Consider the following 10,900-nt stretch of genomic DNA (forward strand, 5'->3'; position numbering starts at 1 on the left):
GTTTTTTCACACAACTGTGCGTATTAATTTTACGTATAAAACTTGTATAATTATCAAACCTACGGTTGCCATCACTATGTCTTTTTCTCCAAGTTTAAACGATCCGAGTATACTCGGTGCGTCTTCCGCAAACTGTACGCTAAGCTTTTTTTTATCGTATGATTGAAAATCTAATACAGAATTTGAAAGTAATATGCACTTGAAACATCTTCTAATTATCCTTAGGTGCGAATCATTACTGTTTCGATGTTGCCGCGGACAGACTCGATATATTTTCTATTTTAGATATTAAAATATTTCAATAAATATTAATTCTTTTTAAATAGAACTCAATGGTATCGAAGCACTCTACTCTGCGAGTGCTGTTTCGGGAAAAAGTGTTGTATCACATGTCTTTTCATCTTCTATTCTCGAAAAGATAAGACACCGTCGTTATCGCGTATGCCTACCTCAGCTTTGCAAGAGTAATGATTCAATCTTGTCGTTGCATTTGAAATACTTTTAGGACGATTAGCCCTCGTTCAGCAGTATTGATAATGCATTGGGAAGCAACGAATGAATTTATTCATTAAAAATTCATTCATTTTTAGAATAAATTGTATAGAACAATATTAGAATTATTTTTTATATAGTCTTAAAGCCGTTTATTTTATTTTATTTTCCTATCCGATAATTATATAATATTCGTTTATTTTGCAGCAAAGTAGTTTAATTTTACAATAAAATCAAAATATGAAGGGGATATTTAAAGTGGAGAAACTTGTACTACGATTAAGTGGAAGGACTCGGGCGTGATGTAAGAATACAAGATGTACCATTGCGCATAATGCAATACTGGAAGCAATCAATCAAATTTTGGCCTCTATGCACTCTCTCTTAACTGCATGGCTCATCCTCGGGAATGACACCATGTCTTCTTACATCATAGACTCAGATACCGCGTTTCATGCGACTGTAAACATTCCGCTGTTCGAGGGTTAAACGCTTAATGCGAACGTTGCCGAGTTGGCTGCTTTCGTCTGCTATTCGGTACTATCTTTCAGACTTGTAATTCTCTTATATTTACTGCTGAAAGCATCGAGAATGGATCACTCACGTATCAGCTTAGATCAGAAGCGACGAATTTATGACGAAAGCCCGCATTAAACGGCAGTGCGTCGGACAGGCCGTACCTTTGGATGTGTGCAATTTAACAGTGCTATTAAACTAATAAACTCTTTCAGAGAGCTGACAAGATTTTAATTTACGATTAAAAGTTTCATGACGCGCGAGAGAGTAAATTTTTCGATAGTTTATTCGTTCTCTGTCCATCTGCTCTGTCGGACGTACATCTCAGTATCGGATGACGAGTGCCACACCAAACGTCGAAAAACCAATGTTTAACTGTGATTTCCGAGTGAGAAAGTTGCGAGAGAAAGAGAGGGAGAGAATGCGATGAGCCTCCGCGAAAAGAGATTATACGCGTGCGAATATGTGTGACTAGAATTTGTTAATGAACGCGCAATTACGGGGATTTTATTTCGAACGAAAGTAATCGTCGTAACCAGATAAACATACATTTTGTCACGGGTTTTACTTTAATCGTTTGGGGAAACGAAAAATCTACTATTTAAAAATCATTGCGATAATTTTGTGCAAAACAAACTTCGTAATAACGAGGTTTTCTTACGTTTACGTTACGTTTGAACACATAAAAAAAGAAGAATGTATAAAATACATTCCATATTTCAACGCGGAATTTATTTATTGTTTAAATTATGTTTGAATTCTATTGTTATTAGTATTATTATTGCGAGTTATCAATCTTTCATACGTGATTTGGATTTCCAAAATCTTAATATTATTTTTTATTCGTATATTTTATAGGAGATATTTTCTTTTTAACGCGCCAATATTTAATAATATTTTAGTAATATTTAGTAATATTTCTGTTTTTTTTTTGTTAAAAAAAATACGATTAATTGTTTCAAAACATGTGTTGCGTAACAATCTTTGTTTGAAGCAATCATTGTACTTTTGCTTGGCATTCACAGGCACAAATAAATATTTGAATACCAAATAAATGAATGTATGGAATATTTTTTAACATTTTATTCATTCGACATTGATCGGAACTGCAGTGCAACAAATTTAGTTTTCATCACTTTCGACTGAAGTATTCTCCGTTTTTGCGATTGTGGGAAATAAATAATTGATATAATGTATCACTATATATGTACTATTTATAAATTATATCAATGTCCTACTTCCCTTGTAATTATTGTACATTTGTTTATAGGTATATAAACTCTAACAAATCCCTAATAAGGAGGCGAATATAGTTCGGATATACATATATCCATACGTATATAAATACATATACATATGAATATATATATATATATATATATCTGCGTCTATTTTTGCGTAACCAAAGTTTTAGTAACTATCGATATATTGTCGATATTACGTAGCGCATCGAACTTTACGTATGTACATGACATATTGAGGAGTGAAGTGAATTACGATTATTATGAGGATTACGATTATTATTGTAATTTGTAAATAGCTTTATTATAATGCAACGTTGGTAGTTACAATCGAAGGACATTGCGAATGTCGAGGAATTTGCTCACAATTCTAATTCTTACGTTGACTCTATGTATTTCTGATTTTTATATGTGGTTACAAAGCTTTGTATTTACACTTGGCACGCGTCAGTGTCATTATCTACATCAACTTGTCGTTATTCTATCATTGTTTTATTCTATGTTACTCAAGAGTTTGATTCTTTTCAAAACTGAAATACAGCAAATCGTTTCTTACAAAAAGTAAGATTCTCGTATTTATTAATACCATCACTGTACCACAACGTTCCAGTTAATTAGCAGACGATTTTGCGAAATATATACTCCATACATTTTTTTATTTTAATATATTTTTTTAATATCACATCTCTTATTTATATACTCCAATATACGCATAACGTTGATTTAAAATGTGATTTCATATATAAAATACATTTTGATGCTCATTATATCGAATACAAGCATAAAAAGTATCGTTTAAAATTTCACGTCGAATAATTGAATTGGAAATTTAAAATCGTTAATTCATTAATTCATAAAATGGTAATTAAATATATTATGCAAAATGTTTACTCAACGATATAAAAAATATGTGGCTTATTATAATGTATAAATTGATGTCTCCTGTTTTTGTTATTCTTTATTAATATTTAAACTAACGATAACTTTGTAAACTGATTACAAATAAATTGCCCTTCATAAAATTGTTCTTCATAATTTGCCGAGATTTCGCGATTCAAGAATTCGTACCATGGAATATTTGCATAAAATTTATATTATAAGAATCTTTCTACGACAATGCTTTATCGTGTGCAAAATTACTACGTGCAGATGTATAATGTACGACTGTATGTAAATTCACCTAATGTTCAACCGACTGCGTAAATTAATAATGTTCAGTCAAATGCTCCGCTGAGAATTATAAATTATGGTCGTCATCGTCTCTCTGTCGTGTTACGGCGAATCAATATTAGCGCACTCGCATTTCCAGTGTAAGCACAACCTTAATCACCGTTGCTACATTGAAATAAATCATTTGCAATATAACAAACGATCGCGTGATAAAAGCATCGATTTCCCGATGACAATTGATGACAATTTACTGTCCCCTGGAAACTTAAATTATTTAAATTACGTCATAAAATTGATTTCTGGCTGGATAGCGTTTATATGCCGGCTTTACGGACGGTGAAGCGTGTAACTGTTATTATATCAGGTGGATTTGAATTTCCTCTATGGAAGTACCGCGAAAATAGCAAAATACGTAAACGATATCTCCGATTCGCATGTCGCGAGTTATTATCGCTTTTCCATCGCACGAACGGCTATTGATGGCATGCGACACGCGATATCCCGCGTGAATACGATGAGAACGATAAAAAAAAAAAAAAAAAAAGAACCCACTAGAACGACGATAATTCTGCGACAAGTTGAATAAAAGAACCAGCGGCATGTTCCTTCCGTCGCGTCGCTACCACGCCACGAAACAAAAAGCGGAAGCAGATGCACGAGAAGTCGAACCGGCTTGTGCGCATGGGGTGATTTCGCTTGCCCTTTAAGTGATTTATGGACAGAACGCTGCGACTCCATCTACTTGACCTATTCACCTCGTTAGAAAGGATAATGTATTCATGAGTGGCCAACCTTAGCCGCATTATAGCTACTATCGAACTGCGTAAAGCAAAAGCGAACGTAGAAAAATAGCTTCGAAGATCCCAGCTTTTGAATAACAATTAGACTTGTAGACGCTGCCTTTTTTAAAGCAGTTCCTTTCATACAACTTTAGGGCGGAGGAGAAAGTAAAAAATATAAGAAGAAAAATGTTCTCTTCGCGCGCTTTGTTACTAATCTCATAAAATTCGATGGATAAACTGTCCGTTTCCACGTATCAATTTTTATTATAATGTACGCGCGCATAATGTTTATCATTTCCTGCCCAAGTTGCTACTCGCGGCTACTAAAGTGTGTGTGTAACGTCTGTTCTTGGCCATGACAAGAAAGTTACGCATCAAGTACCTAGTCAAGAGTGTGCTCTTCCGGCAATGTTTTGCATCAGGAAAGGCATCGACGGCGGTAAAAGAAAGCAGCACTTGCTGAAGAGTACTTCAAACGGATTAGTTGGCGCCAGTGAATTCAATGGTTTCCGTTCGCTGGTCGGTAAACCGGTTTTATCATGCCTTTAGTTTATCTCTTCTATACATATTTCACTTTTTTAATACATATATAAACATTTTTCAATTATCACACATCTTAATCGAATATATTTGTCTTAATCGAATATATCAATTTTATTTTCTGTCCCGTCTGTTTCATTCGATAAATACACACGATGGTACATAAAATGTATAAAATATACGAATGATAATCTTGAGTTCATAAATTGCTATTTTCGAAATTTTCCAATTTATTTCTCTATATTTATAAAAGGAACCTAGTTTATTGTAGTACCTAAATATTTAGATAGATACAGATCTGAAAATAACTTTATTGGATCAGTAAAATAATTATTTATATGGAAAATTCAAACATAATGAAAACACAACGTTGCAAAAGATATTTCAATCTTTTGAGCGTCCTATATAATTGTTCCGTTAATCAATCAAAATCATTTTCAGATTTCATTTAGCTAAATTTTTTAATATTTCAGCAAAACCGTTCTTTCCGTGCGATAAAGAAAAACTTCTAAATGAACACATATTGAGTAATATTTAAATATGACAATAACCGAAGACACACGCTTGACAACTTTCTCTCTCGAAATAAATTTCAATAAAATTCAAAATCGTGGAGATCATCAATTTGAACGGAATGGTCAACAGGGAACAAATAGACGATTAACTGATCACGTATATATAGTATACACACACATACTCATCGACGCTAAAGCGATTACTATCCCATAGATCGACAGGTTTCACAATTGGAATTAGGGCAAATCGTAGAAATGGAGTTATATACGGAAAAGAATCCGAGTAAATCCAGTGCTTCGATAAGGACCGAAGAGGGTTAGACCGATACAACATTGCCGTATAAACGAATTGGACAACGTAATACTGTTAGGCTGATTGGTCGCGCGCGATTAGGAAGCAATTACCTCCGCTAAACAAGATTATGTGGCCGCAGGCTTCGTCATTTCGCATCACTCCCTCATTTCGGACTACTCCGAAAACTACCCTACAAATTGATCTGGTTTCACGCAAGCAAAGCTATTTGTGAAAATCTTTGTTATTGAGGAAATATACGGCGCGTTTTAGCGAAACAGCATTAACACAATACGTAATTGTTGTATTGAATATTCATTGTCTATGGTATATATAAGCTGCCTATATAAATTGTTTTAAATGTTTAATGTTCCATATATGAATAGACAAATGTAACATATGACTCTTGTAAGAGTAATATTAAGCGTACGTATAATATTATTTCCTGCAGAGTTCTCATTACAGAGTTCACTACCAGCTGAGAATTTTATTAACATTGCAGAAACTTTTTATTTTAGGAACTCTATAAGAACTTTTGAAGTAGAAATTTAGCTATTAAGCATTCACTTGTCTGCACAAACAATATTTATCTGAACAAAAAAAAAAAGGTGTGCATATTCAACAACCGGGAAGTATAAATCAAAGCAAATAAAGATTTATTTCTCAAGGAAAATTCGTGTCTTTCCTGATTCTTTATGACACTCGGATAAATTTTCTCGTACTCGTATAATAAATAAAGACTATTAAAAGAAGGGAAATTACATTCTTACGTTACTTGAAATGCGAAAGATAAAGTTAAAATCGGCCGCATTTTATTCTGGGAAAAATTGATTCGATCCGAGACAGACGAGCCCTCCGACTGTGTGAGGCTATAAGACTCTACCTACTCTATGTTAAGGATAAGACAAACGATGCGTCAGCGCAGGCCAAGTAGAAGAGATTAGTCTCAGAATGATGAACGGCCGACGAAAAAGTACGGTGTGTGCTCCAACTGTATATTACAAGACCGTAAAAGGTATGGATAGCCACGCGAAGACGATATCTTGACGAGAAGAAATGAGCAACGATGTCAGCGTGGTTACTCGCAATTAGTCAAGTTTTCCCGTGTCGCGAGCGACCATGTCCGGTGACCACGCTTATTTATAGCCCCCGGGATACGTGTGAACACGAAAGTGGACGCGCGGACAACCGGGACGGGGCTGTGCGACGGGGACGCTGGGACTACGCTCTCAGTATTGGGGAAGTCGGGACTAAATCTTCAGTCGCACGAACAAAGAAATCGTCGAGGAGCGGAGAACGAGCCGTCGTTTAGAGTACGAAATTATAACGCACGCTCGAAAAGCACGAGATCAAATTTATAATCTTGTAGTATTATCTCTGCATACTGCGAGAGAAGAAAAGTGGTATTTATGACTATAATTGTATGGTAAAATAATTATCGTTACGACCCCATTTTTATAGTTACTAGTTTATAATGTTAGTAATGATAATTACATTCGTAGTTCTGTATACCAAAAAGAATATATGATTATTCTCAAAAACAATTACAGAATAATTATAATTTTCCGAGGCATATCTATATATCTTCTTCGGTATAGAAGTATTGAGATATATAATTATTAATATTATGGCAGTAATAACTCTTTATAAAAATGGAGCACATTAAAAATTATTTTACCACGCAATTATAATTTTGTAGTCATTTATGGGAATCATACTTTTTTTTTTTTATATATATATGAAACTTATTTTGAAGACGCGCTTCCTCAGGTATTTGCAGGTGAGCAAATTAAAGTAAAAAGAAACCTTATGTGAATATGCATTATACATATACATTTAGTGGAATCTATAATGATGAATTATACAATATAATAATAATCATGAATTAAAAATTATACTGACGTCATTATTATAGGCGGACAATTTCAGAAAAACTATATGATTTAATCATAACATAAAAATAAGACATTACAATTTAAACTAATACATTTTATACGGAATGAACAATATTCATGACTTTTGATCAGAATTTCAAAATAATATTAACCTTTTTTACAAAAAAAAAAAATATCAAATAACACAAAAAGCCATATTTTTTGCACATTAAATCTTAATTATTTCAGAAACATGCTAGTAAAATTTAATTTGCAACATCCAAAAATCAACAAGAAACATCTGGTTCAAAGTAATTAAAAAAAAAATTTTTTTTAGTGTAATTATTTATTGCACGGAATAAAGAATTTCGCTAAAGTTTAAAAATTAGGTAGATACAGATCTGAAAGTGATATTTCGTTGAACCGTCAAAATAATTATGTAGAAAATTCAAGCATGAGATGAGTAATGCTGCAAAAAGTTTTGACATTCCAGCAACTAGTTTGAGCGTCCTGCATAATCATTTTGAGTAGTCTAACGAAATTATTTTCAGATTTGTATCTTTTTAGATACTTCAGCAAAACTGTTCTTTCGGTGAATGTAATTATAGTCACAAATATCAAAACCTTTCTCAATGCACGTAATGCTCGCTGTAATGCGTCAATGATTGCGATGTAACGTCGCTAATGTACTTCGAAATTCGTGTATATTGGATTTTCTGAATATCGTCGAGTAATTGTCTACCTAATCTGGATGACGCAGCGTATATTGAAGTTTTCGGCTTTCCTGCCAGTAATATCTGTATGTATGCGTGCGTTATGAGTGACAAATGTCTCGATGATTTTTCCTCCTTTCACTCACCGGTAATCGATTATTATACGGCGGATACTTCCTTCGAGCCGAATTGACGAAGCTGTCGCGCAACCGCCATTGTGGTTCGTTGCCCCGGGGCGAGATAAATTGTGTTGTACAAATACCCCATAACGACCGCGAAAAGCTTCAGAACTCGACTAGGGTGAGAATTGGCCCGTTGTAACGGCGATCAACGAAGAGTAAAACCGATAGCATACAGAATCGCTCCGGGAAGCTAACTGTCCTTTGATTTCTTTGTTCACCGCTATTTCTATTCAATTCTCGATCGTCACCACGATATCCCGCTATTTTTTAGCAAGCGTGGTTGATATAGCAACTCCCTTCGGCTCATTCGAACGAATTTTTTATCAATTAATATAACGTTGAAATATTGCCAATTAAAATTAACACAACTGTACGTATAACGAAGCGCTATTGGTGTGTAATATTGCATATTAGAATTTCAATCGACGTTTGTTTGCGATTGCTTACTCATTTGCTGAACTGCTTGCTTTAAACAAAAGTGCGCTACACGTTGATACAATAAGTGCAAAAAGTATTCGTACAGGGGAGATATGTATTCCTTTGAAAAACTTTATTTTTAGAAAAGTGAGTATTAATTAGCAATCTATTAACAAATAATAAAATATGTATATTTGTCAAAATTATTTTAAAAATGTGTGTAATAAATAAAATATGTTATTTTCATAATAAACAAAAAATTGTATTAAAACTGTATTTGGACGCAAAAAAGTATTTATATATAGTGGAAAAATTTAGCTTCTAGAAGATCATGAACACCGCGATTATTTTCGTGAAGTTATTTTGTTTATATTAAGATAAAACATACTTGTTATTAATAAATTACTAATTAATGTATATTTATTTTCTACAAATAAGGCTTTTTTTTTATTAAAATCTTGCCTGTACATATGAATACATTTTGCATTCATTGTTATACGTGCATATGCAATGTTATTTTAATGTCATTTCATTGAATGTGATGATTTAATTTCTGTTCCTATATCCATTTCATTATGCTTATCGAAATCTTATCAATATTTACACGATATACAAGTTTATAAAACTCAGCGTACATACAATATCTTCGGGAACGACGGAGAGCATTTATATATGTGTGTGTGTGTGTGTGTGTGTGTGTGTGTGTGTGTGTGTGTGTGTGTGTGTGTGTGTGTGTGTGTGTGACTTTAGTATAAAATGATGCTGCATTATCATCTTTCCCTGACTCAGCGTTTTGATCCGCTCGACCCTTCATTCGCATGCTTCCTCATTAATCTTTTTCTGACACAATTAATACTGATTTGTCTACCCGACAGCCGTCTTACTTATCGAAAACCGTAAAAGCAAAGATGACGTGTAAAATTTCTCGTTTTCTTGTTTCGACTATTTTTCGATAGTACAATAATATTTAAAAATTAGATTTCTGAGAATTAAAACGGTAAAAGAAAATCTGATACAATAATGTAGATGATAAGCATCCGTATTATTGTACATATTGTATGTAGATACTCTGATTAAATGTGCTCGATTTAATGAAACGAAAATGATAAATTTATTTTATAGTTTTCATAAGTTATTTTTGATAATACTTATTAGAATTGATATTTTTAAAATAATTCAATTTAACGATCATATTTTTAAATGAGAGTAATGCTTAATACATAAGCATTATTACTTTCATCAGATTTATTAAATACGTAGGTAGACAACCTGCGACATCTAGAAACTGGAACGAAAAACATAAGCTCCCAATAAAATCGGTCGATCATTTTCTCGCGCCAGTATTATAGACGATATTACATATATTTGATTATATTTGTTAATTTTATTATATTATATTTATTAGTTTTAAACAAAAAAGATCTACAAATAAATAATAGTGATAGTAAAATTTTAATATTACAAATTAATAATATTATGAAAATAATTTAAGGTATAAAGATACCAATTTGTGTGTGTGTGTGTGTGTGTGTGTGTGTGTGTGTGTGTGTGTGTGTGTGTGTATTAGATACACATTACAGAAAAATAATTTTCTTCCTGCCCTCTCCGTTTTTATTTAATTCTGTTTAATATTTTTATTTAATTAAATCTCTGTATTATAATAATTGTATATTGGATTTATAAGAAATATTGTGAGATAATGAGATTTATCTTTAGTATCTTATAATATCTCTTAATTAAATTTTTTAATATCTTTTCAGATATCATAATTATAAGAAAAAAGAAATAGATTCAAACTGTTGGCAAATAAATTCAAATAGATAATAGCTAACATAAAATATCTGATTATTATCATATTATTATATCTTACAAATATTTTTACGTTATATAATTTTTTTATTCGTTTAGTTTTTGTTAATTGTCTAAAACATAACGATTGTTTTAAAAATATGTTTAATTCTTTAATTTTTTCATATTTCTTATATATCTTATATATGCATATAAAGATACATTTCACGCAATTTTGATATAAACTTTTACATAATATTTGATAAATAAAAGGTCCATCTTCATAATTCAAAGAATTTTGTTATCAACCTCAAATATTGAAAATTTTACATATATAAAAATATAAACGATTACTTCTGCAGTAGCAAATAAATAAAT

This window comes from Trachymyrmex septentrionalis, unplaced genomic scaffold (assembly GCF_001594115.1).
Source record: "Trachymyrmex septentrionalis isolate Tsep2-gDNA-1 unplaced genomic scaffold, Tsep1.0 scaffold37, whole genome shotgun sequence".
Lineage (NCBI taxonomy): Eukaryota > Metazoa > Arthropoda > Insecta > Hymenoptera > Formicidae > Trachymyrmex > Trachymyrmex septentrionalis.